The sequence below is a fragment of the Parasteatoda tepidariorum genome, chromosome 10, assembly GCF_982258835.1.
Source record: "Parasteatoda tepidariorum strain Cologne lab strain chromosome 10, Ptep-v5.0, whole genome shotgun sequence".
Taxonomy (NCBI): domain Eukaryota; kingdom Metazoa; phylum Arthropoda; class Arachnida; order Araneae; family Theridiidae; genus Parasteatoda; species Parasteatoda tepidariorum.
The window spans coordinates 43,239,007-43,263,815 of NC_141764.1; the positions used below are offsets into that span (position 1 = coordinate 43,239,007).

The following is a 24,809-nucleotide window of genomic DNA, read 5'->3' on the forward strand; positions in this document are numbered from 1 at the left end:
CAATAATAAAAATACAGGACGTTATAGAAGAAAAAATTCTTCTCTTGTAATGGGTTACATCCATATGGATTTCTTTGAAAAACAATATTACATGTTGGGAGCAATAGCATTCTAAATCTGCGATAGCTGCTTTAAGAGGAAGGCTTGATAAAAATAAAGAAATTGGTTTACCTTGTTATTAGATTATTTATTGCGCACATTACATCTACAATATGGGTTGCTTGATACAACTGAAATTTAATTACTGGAACTTAAGACTTGGGAAAAGACTTTTGTAATCTATAGAGATTAAGAAGGAGATGTAAACTTTGATATAAAAGAAAAATTTAATAATTCTCTGATCAATATAAGAGATCGTAAAAGGAAGTCGTAAAGTAGTATTGCAAAAAATTAGGAACATTCAATCCCATTTTATATTTCTACGAAAGTAAGAAAGGTATAAAGTTTAATTATGGTATTTCCTGGAGAAAAAAAAAAGGCAAACGTTTTTGAGACATAAAATAAACCAATATAGTTTGCGTGCATGGAATAAAGTTACTAAATTATTCGTTGTGACAAATAAAAGCAGAAAAAAATATTAAATTAAAATGAGACGTACAGTTTTAATAAAGGTAACAGTTATTTAATTTTTTTACGAAATTTAAATTCCTGAAAAGCATAATCTTTAAAGATCTTTTCAGTGGCGTGCGCAGAATTTTTTCAAGGGGGGTGTTCATAATTTTCTGAAGCTACTAAAAGAAATTCGAGTATGTAATAAAGCACTATTATTTCCCTAATTTAGACAGCTAGACAGTTTTGACTTTTTTTTTTCGTCAACATTGTTTAGTTAAATTTTTATTTGATTTTTTAAGTTTAGGAACATAATGTAATATCTTCTCGCATGTAATATCTTCTGAAAAAAGTCCAAAGGGTGGGAAGTAACACTTTGAGGGCCACTTTCACATTCATCAGATTTTGTTATGCTAGAAACGTTTTCTTCAACGGAAGTATCACATTTCTGTACAACAGAAAAACTTACATTGTACTCCGTCCCCCTTTTATATAATTTTTCACCACATCTCCAAAATTCTCGAATTGTCTCAAAGACGACAGAACGTCTAAGATTCCAGAATCATCGCGTTAAGACCTCGCGAATGACAGCCAGTCTCGAAAACTATCGCGACTGGCAGAACAGAAAGGAACCAGTCCATAACAGTATCACGTGAATTTAGTTTCAAAAGTACAACCCTATTATAGTAAATGTTTTTTTCAGTATTTGAGAAATACCGTGAGATAAAAAGGTAGGCTTAAAGCAAATAAAAATATATAGTCTTAAAAAATAATACCCGCATTATTTCTACTAAAATGTTTATTTTTGCCATTTCGTCTGAGCTCAAGGGGGGTGTTCAAACCCCTAAACCCCTCCCTTCCGTACGCCACTGGTTCTTTTAAAACCACACTATATAAAAAACTTAATTTCAATAATGTTTCACTTTAGTTTTCTTAATTGTTTGTTACGATTGTTAATTTTTAATATTGGTAACTTCAACCATTTAAAACGTCAATAAATTCGCTAAATCACACTGGTGGACTTTTGTTTTCGTTTAGGCAATATATTAAAGCTACAGAATATATTAAATTGTTCAATTTACTTTTCCCATTTTTTTTGTTGCGGTCGTAAACACGAAATTGGGTTGGCTGTTCAACGACGGTTAAAAAATAAAATAAAGTTGTTAATTGTGAGGCATCGTTAGCTCAAGGGTTACCGTCAAGCTAACCGTGGTAGGTTTTCATGGTTTTCGTCTCCATGTAATCCAAATGATCGTTAATCCCATCAAAAAGTCCTCTACGAAACCAAATTTCTCTCAATATTTGATCCAGAAGTTTTCTTGTCTTCTGAATTGGATTCAAAACTAAAAGTTACGGAGTTGAACTTTGGTAGTCGTAGACTCTAAATGTGGTCAACTGTTCAACGACGGTTATAAAATAAAGTATAAAACAGTTAGTTTTTAATGTTGTAAACTTCAATCTTTTACCAAAGCAATGGATTCGGTAAATCACATGGACCACACTTTTGGTTTCGTTTGGATAATAATATATAGTTAAGAAATTTACATTATTGTTTCAATAAAGTTTTTTCAGTTATTTGTTACAATTCTTAACTTTTAAATTTGTTAACTTCGCCTTTTTATCTCTTCAATAAATTTTGTAAATCAGAAGGGCCGCATTTTTACTTTCTTTTTGATAATATAATACAACTAGATAAATTAATTGGAATGAGAGAAATAACAATTTATTTCGGATTTGATTTTCTAGTTAATAATTTCTAACTTGTTCTAACATTTTATAAGATAAATTGACATAGCATCAGTAATTGTAAATTGGCTTTATACCATTTACGCTTGTTACTGTCGGAAAGAGACAAAATATGATTGTCATAAGATACTAAACAATTCTGAAAAAAAAATATTTATATATAAAACCATCAATTTACATGTAAAATATTCGTAATAGTCAACTCTCAAAATATCCTCCAAATACTGACAAGTAAAAAATATTTTTGTTTTTAATTCTGCGTTCGTTTACCGATTTAGTATGTTCAGGGTCATATTATATTAGTTTTATATGCTCTTACATCAGCCATTTTTTACATGTTTTCATTGCATATTTTGCACCATTGTGTATATTCTAAAATAGTTGCCCTTCTACTGTCAGGTTCTTATTTTAAACCAAAAAGTTCAGCGGTGCACTAAAATAGAATTGGTAGGCCACTTTTCGCCGATGAGACATAGGTCATTTATTCTAAATACATGCATACCATGCTAATTACCAATGCATGCAAATGTCCACCTAGGTAACGTAGATATCTCATTACTGCTTATTGTTATTATTATTAACAATACTTATTATTATAAATATTTATAATAATTATTATTATTAATAATAATATTTATTATTATTATTATTATTATTTGTTACTATTCGTTACTATTCCTCTTTACGTTATAATTCGTTACTGTTAATAATTTTTTTTTTTACCTTCACTTATCTTTTTAAATATTAAAGAACATTATAATAAGAACATAACTTCAGCACACAACTCTGTACTTGATCTTTTTGGATCGAACACACAGAAAAAATTCTGGTAAAATTACTATTAATGTCTGGTACTGAAAAAAGCAAAATATTTATGTATTAACGATACATAAAGAATGCTTAGTGTATATAAATTATATAATTAACTCTTATTATATATATATATATATATATATAAATATATATATGTGTGTGTGTTAAAAAATGCGGAGTAGATATTTTTCTTGTAAAATACAACTGAAATGGAAATATAATCAGTTATATTTAATATTGCGCTAAAACATCTATTCTGAAGTGAAAAAAATAGCAGCAAAAAGTATTCATGAACAGCTATTTTTCAAGTTTTAACCCTACAATTTTTCTCTTAGCACTTTTGGTCTAATTTTAAAGATAATTTTAATGTTCTAGGAGTAAAAATTAAAGTATTTTATTTCTCATTATCTCTTTGTTTAAATTAATTCTGGCTAATAAAATCCAAAATATACAATATTTAAACGATTCATTTGTTTCTGTTTCGTATGTGTAAGAATCGTCGACAATAGATGGCGCTGCGAGATACGAAAAAACTTAAGAAAAAAAAAGAAGCTGGGGGGGTTCTCTAGCTTGGTGAGAGAAGACTGGAATGTTCTATGATGGAGCGCGAAGTTTCATCGATTATGTGATTAATTACTATTATTTTCTATATACTTCATGTTTGTGCCGTGGCATAAGTATGCATCTAAATAAAATCGTTTATGCCAAGAAAGGTTTATGGTGAAATCATTTCACATTGAAAAATCTGAAAAAGAACCTGCGAAATATTACTGGCGCAGCCGCCGAAGATGATGCAGAACCAAAAACCAGGTGAGAGCTCACTTTATATTTGTAAATGTATGCTCCCATAAATAAGTAATTATAATTATTTGGGTGAAAATTATACAAAATGGAAATTAAATGTTTGTGTTCCGACATGGAACATTAATTTAGTTTACTCGTCAGAGTACGAACACGCCAGTGTTCTAAAGTGAATTCTCTTACTCGCCAGAGTACGCAGATAGCATATTTCTAAAAAGAATTTGGTTGTTCTTGTTGTTTTGATTTTCGTCCCAAATAATTGAAAATTTTATTTCATTATATTGAATTTATTGTGGTTTTTTAAATTCTGTTTTGGAAATTGTTGGAAGCACGCCAGTGCATAACATATAGCGTGGTATCGAAATTGAAAATTTTGTTTGATAAAATTGAATTTATTGTTGTTTTTAAATTCTGTTTGGGGAATTATTGGAAGCAGCATAAAATATAATGTTGCAATCGTATTTCGAAAAATAAAGAATGCTGAATGATCTATTATTGATCTATTACAAAAAAAAGCATAGGTTGTATCGAATAACGGAATATAATTTGGCGTCAACCAACCTTGGAAGTCTCATTCTAAAACGATTGTTTTGGTTCTTTTATTTTTGTATAAAATGTTTTTTTTTTTATTTCTGAAAGAAGAGGCAAGTGTCTTTTAATAAGAAAAAAATACAAAACTGAGTTTGTTTTATTCTATTTGATTATTTTGATATTGAATTGTATCATTGTTGAATTTTTTTTATACATATGATATATTTTGTTTTCGTACATTTTAAAGAGAACTTTATACGAAAGTTATTTATAAATTTCTTATCGCATTTAATGATTTAAAATATTCAGTTAAAGTTTTCATTCTCACGTAGAATTTGATTTTTGTTCTAAGAATAATTATTTTGGTTAAAATAATTTTTATGTTTTGAATTTGTGAACTTGTAGGAAAGTATATATTATATCTAGTGTAAACAAAGTATTGATTTAAAATGTTCATAAGTGTTAAGGTTTGTTATATAAGGTTTATTATATAACGAATCGATAACTGAATATTACAAAGTATTCTCAGTATTTTGAGGTTGTTAATTTCGTTTTGAGGTTGTCACAAATAGACATTTTCTATAGATTTGTGAACGATGTTCATTTATGTGTTTTCTTTTAAGAAATTATTGGAATATTAATTAGGAAGTAGTCAATTTTTTCCGTTAATTTTTTTTATGATTGAGAATTATTAAATTTAAGCCATGGCATTTTTGGGAAAGGGTAAAAAGGAGGATTTGATAACGTTGGCCACCGAATTAGAAATTGATGTGGATCCAAGTATGAAAATTATAACACTAAAAAACAAAATAACACAAAATGACACATATGATGAAGCGTTTGCCAGAGAAATGTTTTTCTCAATTGTGGAAGAGAGGAAAAGGAAGGAAGAAATTGAGGAACAGCGAAGGAAGGAAGAAATTGAGGAACAGCGAAGGAAGGAAGAAATTGAGGAACAGCGAAGGAAGGAAGAAATTGAGGAACAGCGAAGGAAGGACGAAATCGAAGCTCAGCAGAAAAGAGAACAAATGGAATTTGAGTTGAAAAAACTTGAAATTGAATCCCGTACTCAACTAACTCAAACTTCATCGCCCAATGGAAACGGACAACATAACGTTGACTTAATTAAGCTCATTCCTAAATTCAAGTTAAGGGATGATGATATCGTGATTTATTTATCTTTATTTGAAAGACAGGCTAAAAGAACAGGGATTGATTCTAAAGACTGGGTGTCATGTTTGTTAACTTTATTGCCTTCTGAAATCATTCAACTAATTGGTAGAGAATCTGAAGAAAAATTTGAAGACTACGAATACATTAAGGCCATCTTATTAAAGAGATTTAAATTGAATCCTGAAAGTTTTAGAAAAAAGTTTGTGATGCACCAGAAAAGCACTGAAAAATCGTGGAGGGATTTTTGTTATGAAATCACGAATTATTTCGAAGAGTGGATTGATGGACTTGAAATCAAAGACTTTGCCAGTTTAAAAAATCTCATTATCACTGATCAACTTAAGAAAAAGGTACCTCATGAAGTAAGAGACCACCTTCTTGATGAGTGGGCAAATTTCGTTTCTCCAACCAAATTAGCGGATAAGCTTGACGAATATGACAGTGTACGTAATGATTCAAGGAAAACAACTGGAATTCCCTCAAAAGACAAAACTAATGAAAAGTGGCGACCACGTTCTCCACCTTCAGAAAGAAATTCAAGAAACAAATCATTCTACAAACAGGGCTCATCAAGCACATATACACCCCGTAAGAGTGATGAACTACAGAGGTCGTTTTCCAAACTATCTTGTTATACTTGTGGAAGAGAAGGCCATACATCCAGATTTTGCCTTAAAAATCGGCAACCTAGAAACACTCCTACAACTGCCCAAAACAATTTAATCCAATCGTCACCACTCCCTTTAGAAAAAGAAAAACCAGAAGTGCTAACTGCCAAGATTTCTATTCCTGTCTCAAAATCCGTGGATATATCTGGAAACATAGATGATTTAAAACTCGTCAGAGTTAAATGCGGAAACGTGGTTCTAAATGGCATTGTAGACACAGGAGCCCAGATATCGGTAGTCCGCGAGAAGTTAGTCGCCGACATACCTTGTGAAGGAGAAAGTAAAATAGAGATATCTTCTGCTTTCGGAGAAAGCGAAGTCACTCCACTGAAAATCTTCCAAATGAAAATAAATGACGAACTTCATGGTAGTGTACCTATCACCTGTGCTGTTTCAAAGAAGCTGGTAACCGATTTGCTACTAAGTTCTTCAGCTTATGAGATACTGTGTGAAAATATTGAGCTTTGTCACAGTAATCTTCAATGGAATACCTCTTCAGAGGGGGAAGACTCTAGCGACGAACCATCACCATTGAAAGAAAATACTTCAAATTGTGCTGTCATTACCCAAATTTCACAAAAAGACATTAAGAATGCAAGAATGGAAAATGACACTAAATTGGATTTTAAGACTCTTCAAGAACAAGATGAGAGTCTAGCAAAATGCTTTGAATGGGCGAAAAGGAACAAAAATGCTTATACAGTTCAAAACGAAATTCTACTTCACTCGGAGAATATTTGTGGCGAAAACATCAAACAAGTTGTGTTACCCTTAGAGAAAAGAACAGAAGTTCTGAGAATGGCTCATGAAATTCCTCTTGCTGGTCACCTCGGTGAGAAAAAGACAACTCAACGAATTAAATATTCATTCTTCTGGCCTACTATCAAACAAGACGTTAAGAAGTTCTGTGAAAGCTGCAAGGAATGCCAATTGAAGCGAACAATCACATATAAAGATAGAATTCCAATCCAACCTATCGTCAGACCAGAAACACCCTTTGAAGTATGGAGTGTTGATTGCATTGGACCGTTAGAACCACCATCCAGAAGAGGTCATCGGTTTGTGATATGTGCAATTGATTTATGCACTAGATGGGCAGAAGCCATCCCTGTTAGAGAAATAAGTGCAAAGACCACATGCAACGTCCTGATGAAGATTTTTTCTCAAACCGGATTTCCGAAAATGATTTGTTCCGATCAAGGAACTAATTTCACAGCCAAACTCACCCGATCTTTTGAAGACTTACTTGGCGTATGTCCCAGATTTTACACTCCCGGACACCCCGAGAGTATGGGTGCTGTCGAACGATGGAATAGGACTTTAAAAGAAATGATGAATAAAAATATCCAGGAACATGGAAGAAATTGGGACCTACACCTTCCCTATCTTCTGTTTGCCTACAGGGAAGTGCCACATAGCACCACTGGTTTGTCTCCCTTCCAGATGGTGTATGGAAGACTGCCACCGGGACCTTTATCCTTATTGAAAGAGATCTGGACAGGCGAACGTAGCGTTCCAGTCACTGCATCCCGCTCAATTGAAACTTACCTACATGATCTTATCGGAAAAATAAGAAAAGCTCATGACATTGCAGCTGAAAACTCCAAAATCTCTCAAGACGGATACACATCAAGATACAACTTACGGTCTAAGGATAAGACTTTGAATGTTGGGGACAAAGTCCTCGTGCTAATTCCATCGTCATCTCACAAATTGCTCAGTACTTGGCAAGGACCAGCTACTGTAATCGAACTTACCAGACCTCACTCTGCCAAAGTCGAAATGGAAAACGGGAGTATAAGGGAACTCCACATAAATAAATTAAGGCCTTATATTGTTCGAGTGGATCATATTGGTATCATTTTCGACCAAGATGAAGACTTTGGAGATATCCACTATGCACCAGCGGATCTTATGGACAAATCTACTGAAGACTTATGGACCCACTTGCAAAATATGAAAGGTGACCTGAAATATTACCAGCGAAAGGAACTATTCAATGTGTTAAAATCATACACCGATGTTTTTAGTAGCAAACCAGGTCAAGCCCATGTCGATGGTCATGACATAAAAGTTACAGCAGACTGCAGTCCGAAGAGATTAAAACCCTATCGTGTCCCCATTTCGCTACAAGACGAAGTTGATCGCCAAGTTGAGGAATTACTAGAATGGGATCTAATAGAGCCCAGTGACAGTGAATGGGCACATCCTGTGGTATGCGTTGCAAAAAAGGATGGTAGCGTTAGACTGTGCATTGACTTTAGACTTCTGAATAGCTTTACAGTTCCTGACGCATATCCAATGAAGATCGCAAAAGACCTACTTTTTGAAATAGGTAAAGCCCACTTTATAACAGTAATCGATTTAACGAAAGGGTACTGGCAAATCCCGATGAAGGAAAGCGCCAAACCATATACAGCATTTGTCACTCATGCTGGCCATTACCAATGGAAGGTCCTTCCGTTCGGTTTAAAGAATGCTGGAAGTACCTTTCAGAAATCCATGGATAAAGTACTAGCTCGCCATAGACGCTACTGTCGCTCATATATTGATGATGTGGCGATATTTTCTAGATCTTGGGATGAACATCTCTACCACATCGACCAGGTGGTTCAAACTCTGCGAAGTGTTGGTCTAACCGCAAATCTAGAAAAGTGTGATTTCGGAAAGAGTCACGTGAAGTTCTTAGGCCATATAATAGGTTCTGGCACTCACTCTCCAGATCCTGAAAAAGTAGAAGTCATCCAAAATTTGTCTAAGCCTATCACCAAAAAGGAAGTTAGAAGTCTATTAGGGTTGGTGAGCTATTATAGAGAATATATCCAAAATTTTTCTGAAATAGTTCTACCTTTAACGAACCTTACTAAAAAGAATGTTCCGAATAATATTTCATGGGACTCGAAAGCAGAAGCATCCTTCAACAAACTTAAAGAAGAGCTGATTAAAATGCCATCACTACATACTCCAGACATCGATAAACCCTTTCAACTCTATACTGATGCGTCTGCGTTTGCAATTGGAGCATGTTTAGCTCAAAATAATGAACAAGGAAAAGAGATGCCCATCGCATTTTTTAGCAAAAAACTAAATCCTTGCCAACAACGATGGTCAACCATTGAGAGGGAAGCGTTTTGTGTCATCGAAGCCTTGAAAAAGTTTGATACTTGGATTTTCGGTGCCAAGGTACAAATTGTATCAGACCATAATCCCCTTACTTACCTGACCCGAAGTACCCTTCATGGGGCTAAACTCTCTCGGTGGGCCTTAGCATTACAACGCTATAATATGACTTTAACATACCGTAAGGGCAGTTCACATGGAAATGCCGACGCATTATCAAGGTTAACAGTTAATTCCTAAAGAAATCATGTATATATATTTGTCTTAAACTCGGAACAAAACTTAAATGTCAGGGCTGTTTAAAAAAAAAAAAGTGTTTTTTTTTTTTTACTTTGATAACGTGTAAAAGAAAAAAATATATAAATAAATAATTTTTTTTTTGTAATATTTTGAATTGTTTATATTTATGTTTTTATTTATCATAAGGAATATAGTTTTTTTTATATACTTATATATATATTTATGATTTTTGGGAGCTGCATATTTTGGAGCTCTCACTTGAATTTCATCACCTGAATAGAAGCTGTGTTGCTGTTTTTTTTGTTTATTGTATTTTTCAGGTTTTCTCTCTCTCTCTCAGCAGCATTGTCTCTAAGGTGACGAATGTGCTTCCTTTGGGGGGACTTGTAAGAATCGTCGACAATAGATGGCGCTGCGAGATACGAAAAAACTTAAGAAAAAAAAAGAAGCTGGGGGGGTTCTCTAGCTTGGTGAGAGAAGACTGGAATGTTCTATGATGGAGCGCGAAGTTTCATCGATTATGTGATTAATTACTATTATTTTCTATATACTTCATGTTTGTGCCGTGGCATAAGTATGCATCTAAATAAAATCGTTTATGCCAAGAAAGGTTTATGGTGAAATCATTTCACATTGAAAAATCTGAAAAAGAACCTGCGAAATATTACTGTATGGTAACAGTTTACCGAAAATTCACACTTTAAAACTTATAGTTCCTATTATCACACATTTAGTATAAAATATAAAACTGAGAAGTACACTTCACCGAATAAATGATTTTTATGCTATTCTTTAAGGCATCATGATAAAATTACCAGATATTACTATATTTAACAAATTTTATCACATATTATAGAATCATATTTTATTGTTAATTTTACTAAAATCATTACCAAAGCACTTTTGTAAAAATTACCAATCTTCTTGATTTTATCTTAAATATAGCAATATGGTAAATTTTACCTTATTCTGGTAGTTTTTACCACAATTTTAGTCTCACAAAACCATTTTACAGATATTGCCGGAGCTGTTGGGAAATTTACAATAGTGATATATTAGGATTTTATATACAACATAGGATAAAAGAAAAATTTTGATTAATGGAAAATGCGTGGTATCAATGCATGTAAAGGAAGATTAAAAATCATCATGTGACAATTTAATATACAGTATGAAGATGTGAAAATGTTAAATCAGAATTAACAAAGATAGAATTTATATTATGATTGACATTAGTTGAACTAGTAATATATTTATGTGAGAAGTTAAAATACTGTTTCGCTTTCATGAATCTTAATTGCACTCTAAAATATATTTTATAGAACATTAAATAAAAAGAAATGCTGATCGATATCTGTTTAAAATCATTCAAAACTAATTTGAATCTTCATTAACTGCAATTTGTAAAGAGAGATTGGTAATTACTTTTTGCTTTTGTGACAAGCACGAAGTAATTATCAAAGGAGTTCAAAAAAATTACTAAAGAATCTTACTTTTGATTCATTTCCTTTTTTTATATCATAATTTTAAAACCAACAAATGAATAAAGCGCAATAAATTTGCCATAAATAAAAAAAAATACTGATTTATTTCTTTAGAACATATTAAGGCATAGAATTTGAGGAAAAGCAATTTTAATTGATATTCTTTTCAGGAATCTAGGCATGAACTCTTGCCTTAGAGGGAAAAAAATAAAAACTTGAAATTTAATGTAAATTCTGCTTCGGGTGGTTCAATTATTTTAGAGCCGTGAGATATTATAAGAAAAATAACATTAAGTTTTTATAAGTAATCAAATTGAACAATTCTTATTTCTTTAATTCGCATCTTTACATCTTGTTGATTACAGATTTTCAAAAAGGATGAATTAATTCAAGCTTCAAGGTATATAAACTTTAAAATATTGCTTAAAATTCATTTTCGTTTGCAATTCGTGTTTACCGAGAAATGTGATTTATTTTTTTATCGAATGATTAACGCTGATTTTCTTCACAATATTAAAAATATGAATAAAACTTATAACTGAATGCATGGCATTTAAAATATTTTTAAAGATGTCATTGCTTTTTGCTTTATACTATAAACAAAGACATTATAAAATATAAATATAAATATAGTCAGATTCTATTTAAAGTTTTGACAGAATCAGCAATAAGTTGAATTTAAAAATATAATAGTATTGTAACACCAATTATAATTTTGAACTTAGAGTGAATTTTGCTGTGCATAAGGACTTCGTCTAACAATGAAATTTAAATTTATTGGCATTATTTCAGGCACTCAGTTCCAATATTGAGTTTTGAAGTAAGTAAAAGTGGGTTAAGATGATAATAATTTCCCTTAATTCTGTAAATAATTAAAAAGTTTTAATTATACTTTGCATAAAGTTTTAAAATAACCTTTTTTCGAAAGTCTGTCTGTCGCATTACGTCTAAGTTAGAATCAAAATATGATAGCTCACCTTTGCTCCATATTTAAGTATCTTTTTCTTAGAGCGAAGAAAGATGAACACAAGAAATAGGACAATAGGCAATGTATCTATCAGATTCAAATTTATACTGCATGTTTACGACGTGTCCTTCTACCAACCCTCCAAATTTAAACAGTCAAATGTTGTCATTGTTAACAGTCATGCTGTCACGAGTAATTTTCTTGAAAAAATGACAAATTATGCAATGGCCCCTTCCACTACTAAGCTTGACCAACGGATACTTTCTAATCAAAATGCCCTAACTTATAGAAAAATCTTTTTGTTTCAGTTTCTCTGTTTTTTTTTCTTTTTGTCTTTGTTTTTTTCTTTTTCTTTTTGTTGCTATTTGTTATTTTTTCCCTTTTTTCTCTTTTTTTTTCTATCTGTCTTGTCTTCCAACCTTAACCATTAACCGAAAAAGGCTTCTGCAGGGGCATAGGCGAGAGGTTAAATTTTCGTGTGTGTATACTGCATCGTTGCTTAATTAAAACACATTTTGCTTTAAAAGAACAATACCTTAATTTTGTAAATAGATTGAAGTCTTTAATTCTGCATAAAGACATCTTACGACTTTTTTCAAAAATGTATCAATTGCTCTATGTATAAGTATGAATCAAAATATGATAGCACACCATTGCTCTTCATTAATGTCTCTTATTTTTAGAGAGAAGAAAGATGAAGAACACAAGAAAGAAGATAGTGGACAACCACATGAATCTAACAAATTCAAACTCGTACTAAATTTTTATGACGTGTTTATCTACCACCCGTCCAAATTTGAGCAACCCAATGATACTAGTTATGCAGCCATATCACTTAATATACACAGATGCACATATATGCACAGATTTTGTTTTATGGAGGAGAAAAAGCACCTTAATTCTATAAACAGTAGAAAGACATGAATTTTTCAAAAAAAGCTCCCTACTACCATTTTGCAAAAATCATTCTGTTGCACTATATTAAAGACTGAATCAAACTATGATAGAACACCGTTGCTTCATTTTGAAGTATCCTATTCTTAGAGTGAAGAAAGATGAAGAACGCAAGAAATATCGCAATGAACAAAGGCATGTATCTAACAACTCAAGCTCGTACTGAACGTTTATAGCGTGTCCATCCCCCACCCCTCCAACTTTGAACTGCCGGTGACACCATTGTCAGCCTCACTACTGAATAAACTCATCTTTTGTTTCATGGAGGAGGAAAAACACCTTAATTCAGTAAGTAGTTGAAAGAACTGGATTTTGCGAAAAACATTCCTTACAACCCTTTTACAGAAATCTGTCCATTGCACTATGTCTAAATCTGAATTAAAATATGATAGCGCACTGTTGCTTCATATTAAAGTATCTTAATTTTGGAGTGAAGAAAGATGAATAGCACGAATGGGATGATAATGGACAACCACATGAATTTTAAAAAAAAGTTATAACTCGTACTGAATGTTTATGACGTGTGCACCTACCACTCCTCCAAATTTGAATAGTCCAGTGTTGCTATATTGAGTGTTACCAGTTTTACAGCCTCACTATAATTTTTACGCTGTGAATGACAAATTTTTGGAGTAAATAGATTAAAGAAATACATTTTAATCTCAATTTTTGACAAAAAGTTCTCAATTTTTATTACTTGAAGGGAACTTCAATGCCCAGTAATAGAGATCCTCTAGTTAAAGTGGATATTTTAAATAAAGAGTTAATTTAATGTTAACCTATTTAAAGCTCTGTTTTAAAAGCATAGTTTGGATGTAACGAAGCATGATCCCTTATCTTCTTGAAAAATATTTTACTGAAGTCCTCTGAAAAAGTGCTTTGTTAAAGGCTTAGATATAATTTCACCATATTCACATTTTATCTGCTTATTTGTAATCTTAAATATGAGTTTTTATAAAAGCAAAAATACTATTTTGATATTTTTAGAAAGCCATTTCTTGGAGCTTAAAAATATATAAAAGTTTTTCAAAATAGTATAAGTAACTCATACATTTTTCATTTTACATTCCTGATATTTCATTTCAATGCAAAATGCGTAAATCCTATTTTCGTGAGCAATCTAGATCTCCATTGCGATTGATAAAATGTTCATGTTATGCGAATAAAAAATATTCTATATTCTAGAGATATTTGTATATGCAACGATATTTGTAAAAATACAAAATAGAATTTTGCCCTGAAATAATTTATTGGGGTTTGTATATTCTCAAATATCCTTAACCTAAATGTTGACAAGTTTGTGATACTATAATAATGTTTAGAAAACAAATATTCAGTCAACAATTGTATTCCCATCATGTTCTTATAACTGAAAAAAAATCTCGTCTTGAATATCTGATATGTTTGTTAAAAATAATCCCAATTCTATTCAAATATTTTTGAAAGGGAATATATTGTATTATATAGTTATACTTGCAAATATCAGTTTTGTAGCAAAGAGATTATTATTATTGAATAGTGTTATCTTCTATAACACGTATTGAATATATTGAAAGGTGTTACATAAATACATACTTTTTATGAATAGATTATATTAATTCATAAATTATTAATGGCGTATATATTAGAATAATAATTCCAATTACCAAACAATAACAATTGCTAGAAATATACAAAAATCAAAAGTTTTGCAACCAGCAATATTTTCTTTCAAACTCAAAAAAGCGCATCTTTATGTGCTTTCAAAATACTTTTTTTGCAAATAAATTTTTGAAATATTGCATTTTTCTAGACCATTAAACATTTCTGTCAAGCTTAATTTGGATTATTGAAATTTACTTGTAATTGTTTTATTAATAGATGACAGCAGAATAGCCCTACAATTCTGAATATAGTTTCTAGAATAGTTACACTAATTTTCGCTGACAAGTTTAACAGTGCGGATTTTGTTTTTAGTGCAGATCAAAACTTGTCTTTTAGTTTAGTTTTACTAGAAGAATCGTATGGCACGATATTGAAAAAGGTCCGTTTTATTACCAATTTTGCAATATCTTAATGAAGTTAAATTTATGCATAATTATGTATTGCTTCTAATATAGTTTCTTCAAATTAGTTCATTAATAAATATATGGCCTCACAGTATCTAACTAAATAAAGGAGAATTTTTATAAATACTTACGGGTGTGACGCATGCATCTTACCTTATACACATCCTTAATTCTGAACCTATGAACACCAAATTTGGTGCACACACATTCAGAAATGAGGCGGACCTTACTATTTATGTTAAAACCATCCTTTGAAGATCAATTTAAGTGATTTTATTCCATCAAAAAGAGTTTTCAGAAATGTTGTAAGTATTTTATAATATGTGAGATTTGCTAGTTTGCATGATTAGTCTTAAATGACTATCATTAGACCCGTTTTTACTATTATTTTCCTTTGGTTTTCTATGTAATCAAGCACAAGCATGATCAACATTAATGATTTTGCGTAACATCGGTAGATTGGATTTTGAAAGATTAATGAAATCACTCGTTTATTTTGCTATTTAAATGTGTTTCTAAAGAACTTAATAATAACAACATAATAATAATAAGAAGAATAACTAACGTCAATAATTTTATATTAAGAAGAATAAAAAATATAAATAATAAATTATTACAAAATCCAATTTATGAGAAAAACTGTGATTGAGGTTACTTTACACAATCATTTTTAAAAAATGCGTAATATATGTAAGGGAAAGTGGGGCAAAACCGGGTATTGGAATGAGACAGGGTAACTCGATGATGTCGAATTAAGTTTTGTTTTCTTGTGGATAAACTCTGTATTACTATTTTTTAATCAAGAAGAAGGACCTACCATATTGGCGTGTTGTGCTGATTAATTCACGGCATCTATGTAGTGAGTTTGTTCTATTATGTCAACTCTCTGGTGTTCTTTTGTTTTTTTAACTATCATTATTTGTTATTCATTATAGTAACAAAAACTTACTTTTTCCTACTTTATTATACGTGCATTAAAGATTTTTTCCTTAAAAAAACAATAAGTATATAGTTCAGTAATAGCACTGCCCTTTCACGTTTCGATAATCTCTGCTCTTGGGGTAAGAAGGGTACTTCCTGGGGTTTTGCTCTAACCCCCTTAATGTGAGTATATGCTGGGTCTACGAAAACTGAAGTGCAGACGGGGAAGAATATAGCTACATCTAATGCTGAACGAAGGGTTCATAAGCACAACTAAAAAGTTTTTACAGGGCCTTTTCTCAAAGCATAAAAAGCCTTATTTTTATATTTTAAAACATTTGAAGACATTTTACGCAAAATTGTAGTTTTCCTATAGATATTTAAAATTCTGTGTGATGTTCTTTTTAAAGAAAAAAATTTAATAAACGTTCTATTTTTTGTAAGAAATTTCCGTTTGTCTCTTGGCAATCCAGGCGCTCTTGCCAATTGTCACTGCGCCCTTTATTGAGTACGGAATTGACTACATCACATTTAAATAACGTGAACAATTTTCTTGAATTGCAATACAAAATAAAAATGTCTGCTACCTTTCTCTAAATCACTAGCATTTCTGAATTCCCCATAGAGCTATCATCTAGTCAGTGAAGGCGATTGCCAAATTCTGGTCCAACCTCACTAGTTTTGAAAGACAGAGATATTTGACTTTTTTTTTACAAACTTTCATAAATTTTTTAACCAAAATTTAATTGAGGAAAGAAATAGTATATTATGACTTTTCTGAAATGCTAAATTATTCATATCTAAACAATGAATGTCCTTATAAAATTTGACAAACTGGTAAGATTTAATCAAGACTATAATTCTAGGTCAAAAAGATTTTGCTCTAATATTCTTAGCTCCTACAGTCTTTGCTCAACAATTACTCAACAAGATATCCGTTCACGATACCAAGATACAAGATACCCGACCTTAACCTATTTTGCTTTAAGTATAAATGCAAATATCTAAATAATAAATAAGCATATGTAAATAAATCCAAATTTTAATAAGTTCAAAAATTAGAAGCTTAACTTTTATTTTTTCCAGTTTGATAAACGTAAATTTAAAAATTATAAAGGTAATAAAATAATTTGTAGCAGAGATAAAAATGTAACTGAAAATATTAAAAATAGAAATTTTATATTTCTAATTTCTTTCTGCTTTGATTAGCTTAATTTTATGAGTTGAAAAGGAAATAACATAATTTGAATCAGGGCTAGAAATATTCGTAGTACTATGAATTATTGCTAAAATAATTATATCAAAAATATTAGTGTAATCGGTTAGTAGAGTATCGGTGACAATAAGAAATCGCATTACTCTCATTGACGTGAATCGTATTTGTGAGATTATGTGGGGATATTTTTGAATATTTGGGTTGGAATATTTTGGTAGGAAGGGAAATATCTTTGCAATATTCTTAAAATATTTTGGAAACAGCTGAACTAACTAAAAAAATAGATGTTTCTGACTGTTGATGTTTCAAAGTGTTAGGGACTAACTTATATCTTTTTAGTGATTTTTTTTCGTACACTGTGCATAAAAATTACTTTTTTGTAATTTCTTTATTATGATCAGATTATCATAAAGATGAAAACAAAAGAAAAAACAAGATATATTTCATAACCAGTAGTAATAAGTTTAATTAAATCAAAATGTTCGTATATAGAACCTACTACATAAATTTGAGATTTGTTCATGATCAAATGCATTACTAGCTAATGCCGAAACACAGTCAAACAGTTATTTTGCATAATGCATTACTTAATAGGAAGTCATATGTAAAGCTTTTCACTGCTGTCGTTACGGTTCTGTAAGCAAATCAAGACTTCCATCTCGCTGAATGAGTAAACTGTACCTATTAATGAATCCACGAATCCACTAATTGGTCCTGAGATGCATGAGGACCCACTCAGGTTGTTACGTTGTCCCAGTGACTGATTTAGAGCCACTCTAGTGTGACCAATTCTAGATATGACAAGAGGAATTCAGCATAAGATATTCACGTCACCGAGACTGACGGGATAAGCCAAGTGAATGTGTCATTTCTGAGTGCCTTGCCTTAAGATATTAATGGAATTTACTGACTTTGCCGAATTGTAATTTATTGATCTGACTCGATGAATAAAGATGTTTAATAGGCGTTGTCGTCTGAAAATGGGAGAATATTGAAATTTATGTTTTCCTTACTTGGGTTTTTAGTAATATGTTTTACATTCGAACTCGTTTATTACATGTCCACATCTAACGAGATTTCGTGTCTTTTAAAGAAACTTTTAATCGATAGTAGGTTTCATAATGTAAAGCTTATGTACACACATGTATGAATGGATCCACCCATAAGCGGTTGCGACGTTTGGATGTGGCAAAAGTCGAATTCTTGACCATAGATGGCGCCACTGGCAGTTTTAAGTAATACATTCGAACTCGTTTATTACTTGTCCATATCTAACGAGATTTCGTGTCTTTTAAAGAAACTTTTAATTGATAGTAGGTTTCATATTGTAAAGCTTACACACATGTTATGAATGGGTTCGCAGATAAACGGTTGCGACGTTTGGATGTGGCAGAAGTCAAATTCTTGGCCATAGATGGCGCCACTGGAAAACAAGAACAATCACATCCCATTTGCCTTAATGGCTGACGACAACAACAGCAAAATGATATCGATTTGATGATATAGATTTAACGTACACTTTTTCTGTAACTACAAAAGAGGCGTTTGGTTGTCCGGGGAAATTGCAATCTATTCTAAAGGCTTGAAGAACAACCATGAATTAAATTAATTTGGATATTATGTAAGGATCAATAAAATGAATTAATGTAAAGTTCCTCATATGTCTCACGAAGACATTTACGTAATTACTAAAACTAAAAATGAATGTTTCTAAGAAAAATATTCAGTTAGTTCTGTATTTACTGTTGCTCATTTATCTGTGAACATGCTCTTAATAAAATACCAGAAAAAGCAGAATCGGAGCGTCATGGGAAAAATAGTTACATAAGCACTATAATCATCTAATGATATAGAGCTGACTGAAAAGTTGCAAACCTTTCTGGAATTACAGGCCAGAGTAAATGCATTTCGTGCTATACGTTTAATTAGTTCTATAACTACTGTTGATCATTTATTTGTGCACATGTTCTTGATGAAATTGCTTGTCAAACACAGAAATGAACAATAATAGGAAAAATAGCTTAAAAGCTATACATATCCAAATGTATAAAGTTGGGGGAGGAATTAGAAATCTTTCTGGAATTAGAGAAAGGTCTTCATGTATTTCTTGCCATGTGTGCAATTAGTTCTGTAACTACTGTTGATCATTCGACATTGCTCATGTTCATGATAAATTACTTAGAAAACATAGAATATAAATGTAATTGGGTGAAAACTGTTAAATACTGATAAATACGCATCCGAAAACTGTTGAATACGCATCCGAAAATATAGTGTTAAGAGAGGAATTGCAAACCTTTTTGGAGTCATTATTAGAGTCAATGTATTTCCTGACGAAATTTCATTTAGTTTTGCAATTACTGTTGCTCATTTGTTTGTGCTTACGTTATTAATAAAATACATGTGAAACAAAGAACCGAACAACAATGGGGAGGAAAACAGTTAAATAACCGCATATGCATCTGGAGGTATAGAGTTGAGTGGGAAATCGCAGTATATAAGTTAGAGAATTATATAATTTCGTGTGAAGTCTGCAGTTGAGAGAGAGCAAAAACAAGTGAACTTCCAGAGTAGCATTTGATCTAATAGCTAACTTTTCGCATACTAGGACTCATTTTCAATTGTTCGAAAGCCTAACAACAGATATGTTAAATACTTGCAGACGATATTTATATTATGAAATCCGAAGCAAAATCTTACTTTCTCTGAATAAAAATAAGTTTTTTCCGACTGATTTAGAATTCTGAATTTCAAAGTATGGGAAAAGAATAGAATAGAAATCTTACTATAATTTTCTCATTTAAAAAATTTCATCATGTCGAAGAACTTGTTAAACAAATTGAAAAAATTTTGCACACATTTTTAAAATTTGAGCAAATATATCCAATCCAAAAGATAATATATATCCAAAATATTATTCTACGTAAAAATAAATTTTAATAATTCCTTATTATTTCTTATAATTTTCTTTTTTTCAGTAATAGTCAAAACGTTTCTGAAACTATACTCCCAGATAAAAAAAAATTAAATTAAAAAAAAAAGGAAAAATTTCAGTATTGCATGACTAGGAAAATTGCATGGCAAAATTCCATAATTCTGCTTCCATAATATATGATATTTAGACCATTAATTTGGTAATTTTCCCGTTCATAGGGTAATGATTTAATGAAAATTATAATTTTAGAATCATGCCTCATATTAAGTAAAAAATAAAAAATGAAAAATAATTTTACGGAACAAATGTTTTTTATGTAATGCTCTAAAGCAGGGGCTTCCAACTTGCATGAGGCCGGGGGCAACACAATCAAAAACACTAATCAAATGGCGAGTCGCAACTTTATCAAAATTTTATGTAGGACTCTTTTATGTTTGAAGGAAATTTAAATATTACTGTCAAATTTTCTTCTAAGTTGTACAAAACAAAAGTATTGAATTACAAATTAAAATAAGAAGTAGATTTTCAAAAATATTTAATTGCATATTAAAAAATTCGGGCTACAATAACTTTAATGTGCACCTATGTACTAAACAATTAATGTTTAACAGATATCCAATTGTTAAGATATAGAACTTAAAAAAGGTAGGTATTAAAACTTACCTAGTAGCACACAAAATGTTCAATGAGAACATTGAGGTTTGTCTGCTGCAACCACCAGAGAATAGATATTTACATTTTAAATTTAAAATTTACAAATGTGTGTGTAAATAGTTTCGTCCAAAATGAGCGGTTTCAAAAAGTGAAATCGAAGAATTTCTTCGAGAAAATTTCTGATGCACACATGCTATATTATATTCACAAAATACAAAAAAAATGAAATAAAAAAGAGCAACATACACGATTATTTTTTGTACTTGAATAAATATTTTCTTGGATGCAAAACCTGAGAAAAATTTTTTGTTTGCACCGTGGGTATGTTAAATTTCACAGAAACTAAGAAATTAGGTTTTTATTAACGAGAAAAGTATTTTAAACCCATATCGATTTTTTACGAAAATTGTCCGCAAAAAAATGACAACTAATATATTCTAGTTCGCTGGCAGCAAAAAAAGGCTTCGTGGGCCGGAAGCGGGCCCCGCTTCTGCTTTAAAGCATCATGAACCACTGCTTTAAAGCATCATGACTGCTTTATCACTGATTTAAGGAACCACTGCTTTAAAGCATCATGATAAAATTACCACATTTATCAAATTTTATAAGATATTATAAAACTATATTTTATTGTTTTTTATAAAAATCTTTCCCAAGCACTTCGATAAAAATTACCGAAATTTTTGTAGACGGAAACACAGTACCATATTCTGATAGCTTTTACCGTACTTTTCTTCGCAGTGTAAGTTATCATAGAAATAAACAAAATTGAAAATTGAAAGTATGTGATTTTAAATTATGAAATACAAGCTTTGAACAAAATCCGTCGGATAGTTTCAGAGTTATCAAATTTCAAAAAGTCATGTGTTTTGAAGGTCAATAATCTAAGATTTGTAGGAAATTTGACATGTTTTTTAAAAAGTAATTCGTTTCTGTGTATGTTTCCGTAACTTAAAATATTATCTGTATTAATTAATTAGCAATAACAGGCCAATGAACCATTAATAGAAGTAGTATGTAAGAACCCGATAGATGGCAAGTTATTCGTGGCATTCACTTTTTCACCTAAGTACAGCCATTTGGAACTATTTGATCACAGTATGTCGAATGTTTAGAAAACTTAAATCACAAATAAAGCAAAAAATATTGATATTCTAAACAGAGAAAACCAACGAGGTTTAAAAAAGGAAATTTCTGAGAACATTTCACTTTTTGAACAATATAGCTATTAGTTTTGATTATCATGTCTACAGTTTTGCTCAAAAATTGTGACTTTTTGTAATTTCTTCACTTCCAATCACTCTCATAGAATAGACATGAGAACTCATCAAAAATATTCAAGTACTATCTGTTTTTAATGATACGAAATACATATTCATTATCATGTAAAGAAAGACTGTTTTTTTAAGTAATATTTATGAAATTTAGTATATTTGATTTTGAAAAGAATTGAAATACTAATTTTACATTAAAATTTTAAATACAAGAAATATAACCATTTAAAGGAACCTATTTATTAATATTTATACTTTAGCTATTTATAGGAACCTATTTATTAATTTATATACTTTAGCTATGTACCTAATTCTTACCAATAAAAATTAATCTTGCAAGGTAATTTGTTGTATTCCCGTAAACAGTAATAGCCATTAATATAAGATTAAATTATATTATATATGTATGTTTCTCATTGCTTATTGAAAGGAAACTATTATTTAAAGCACAGTAGAGTTAAATGACTGAATAACTAAGTGCCTCTTCAATCCTTTGAGTTAAAGAGCTGACTAAAATTTCCACAATGCTTTGACGTGTGAAACCGCATCTGTATTGAATATTTACATAAACATTAATTATGCGTAATTCTTGGTAATTATGTGTTATGATTACTAAAATATACTATGATAGTACTAAATGGTTAGCAATAAATGGAACTCCATTCAGAACACATTTATAGCCTTCATTATTATTATGTACAGCTTAATAACATGCAGTAAGTATTGTGAAAATGGAAATTGATATAAATGCATAGTATTGGATATACTTTGCATTCCGATAATAGTTTCCTTTTCATGACTCATCCAATCAGCAATAGCATGGGTATATATGATATAATCGCGTATAGCTAACAGAATTATAAGTCATCTTGAATAAACCGTTGATATTGTTATAGGATTGATTTGTACTCATTCAGATTAATAGAGTGATCAGCAAATGATAAAACATCAAAATAGATTTTTAAGAAATTGCAATAAATTAGAAAATAAATTCATTTAAATGCTTATATAATGTACACTTTCTTTAAAAAGTATTTGTAATAAATTTGTAGATAAATAGTATTTGTAAATTGTAATAAATAAGAAAATAAATTTATTTAAATGCTTATATTATGTACACTTTTTTTCAAAAAAGAATTTGTATTTATAACTCTTAAAATGGGAAAAGGGGCCTACCGGACTGTTTAGGGGTCAGCAAACTGGCCTTGCATCAGAAAGGTTCTGGGTTCCAATCCCAGGCAAGGTATGGATATTCTTTCATACACTGTACTATCATTGCAACATTGACCCACCCTTTATGGTGCCCCTTAGAGAGTGGCCGACAAATTTGCCTGTATTGACGAAAGGTCATTCCCTAGGTGGGCGTTGGGAAAATAATGGGGAAAAGGTATTATCGCAATATGGAATTTTGGCAATAAAAATAATTCAGAAGTATGGTCGGATATGATAAACTATCAAATTTAATGCTTGCAAAAAATTTTAAAGAGATATGTGATAGTACTAAATGGTTTGCAATGGATGGAACTCGATTCGGAACACATTTATAACCTTCATTACTATTATTTTATACAGCTCAATAATTTGCTTAAGTATTGTGAAAATGGAACTTGCTAGAAATACATGATACGAGATTTGCTTCACATTTCGATAATAAATTCATTTTTATGAATTTCCAGTCAACAATAACATGGCTACGCATGTTTATTCACACATAACAGAGTGAAAATTTATCTGGAATAACCTTTGATCTACTGATAGGGGTTTTGCTCATTAAGATTAATAGCTTGATCACCAAATGATAATTAATTAAAATTGATGAAAAATTAATTTAATAAATAATAAAACACTTAATTTAAATAAGCATATTACACACATCTTATTTAAACTTCACTTTACTCACACCAATCACTTCTTATTTTAATTCATGACTTTTATAATGGGATAAGGTTTAGTCGTAATAAAAGTTCCATCAGAAGAATAGTTTAGCCAGTGGAGCGATTGAACTTAGCGCTTGCAAATAATATTAAACAACTAAGTATTAAAAAATCAAAACTATTAAAAGCTAAAACTTAAATATTATAGAGGTTGTTCTTACGATTATTTAACATGGTTTTTTGATGCAATTTTTTTTTAAAAAGTATGTATACACTTTCCCTACAGTGATGAAAAGATATTTTCAGTGTTGGACATTTTTTACAAATCTCTCAAGATATATTAAGATTATTATTTTATAATCTTAGAGTTGTTTAGTTCTTGCGAGTTTTCAAACTTAGTAATATGATTTAAAACTTTCGGAGCTTTGAGAGACCGACAATGAATAATGAAAGAAAAAAAACTTTTTGGCAACTCTATATCACAAAATCTAGCAATAAGATAGTACCGTGTATCGATTACTTTGGTGGTTTTTATTTGTAATTACTGCATATAATTTCGTAAGCCTAGCTAAAATATTTATAGAAATATACACACTTTTAGAGGTATAAAGATTTTTACAAGAAAAGAAAAACTATTTTTTGTCTCGTTTCTTTACCATAATTTTTAAGCTATTCAGTAAATCCAAACGAAATCTTTGGAGCTATTTAAAATTAAATACGAAACTTTTGTTTCAAAATTTGAAAAAGTTCGCTTAAAACTACCTACGATATGAGTGCTTAAAGTAGTTATTTTATGCTGCGCATGAGCGAAAAAAATGTAAATTTTTTTTCTCATAATTAT

General features: G+C 30.6%; 1 protein-coding gene across 1 annotated transcript in view; it reads right to left on the reverse strand.

The window, feature by feature from the left end:
• The window catches only part of LOC122271584 (cell adhesion molecule Dscam1), a 445,844-nt gene that overhangs the window by 375,987 nt on the left and 45,048 nt on the right, over positions 1-24,809 (reverse strand). The window lies entirely within an intron of this gene.